Source organism: Oxyura jamaicensis, chromosome 19 (assembly GCF_011077185.1).
Source record: "Oxyura jamaicensis isolate SHBP4307 breed ruddy duck chromosome 19, BPBGC_Ojam_1.0, whole genome shotgun sequence".
NCBI lineage: Eukaryota > Metazoa > Chordata > Aves > Anseriformes > Anatidae > Oxyura > Oxyura jamaicensis.
The window spans coordinates 985,935-986,521 of record NC_048911.1 but is presented as its reverse complement, the minus strand read 5'-3'; positions in this window follow the sequence as shown (position 1 = coordinate 986,521).

The window sequence follows — 587 nt, the reverse complement described above, 5'->3', positions numbered from 1 at the left end:
GTTTTCTTTTTCATTAAGCATATCTGTAATTTCCCAGCACTTGCCAATTAATGTATTTCATTCTGATAGTTGCTAACTCTGACATATTGCTCTGCACTAAGTCAGGGATTTTTCCTTCCCACAGAACGACATGCGGCCGATGTCAGCTTTGGTGCTGCTGTGGATCCCAACAAGCAGGGCTGGAGAGACACTTCCAGCACTTTGCGCCACCCTCATTACCTTCCAGCCCCACCATAAAGCATTCAGACAGAATCGATCCAGGCTTTCTCTCCATAATCACAAGCCTGATGTAAAAGCAATTACACTGCTTTTCAAAACCCTACCAAATTAAAGAGAGATTTAAATCTATCGCCTGCAGCAGACCAGGCAGAGCTGCGTGCAATGAGCCCATGGGCTGCGGCCGGCTGCGATGCAGCGGCCGCACCGGCACCCACGCGGGACTCACCCCTGGCCAGAGGAAGGGCATGGCATGCATTTCAGGGCATTAAAGCATTCCTGAAATTGCTCTTGCATCTATAAGCATTAAAACAACAACAACAACAAAAACAGAAACAAAAAGAACAAAAAAAAAAAAAAAAAAAAAAAAA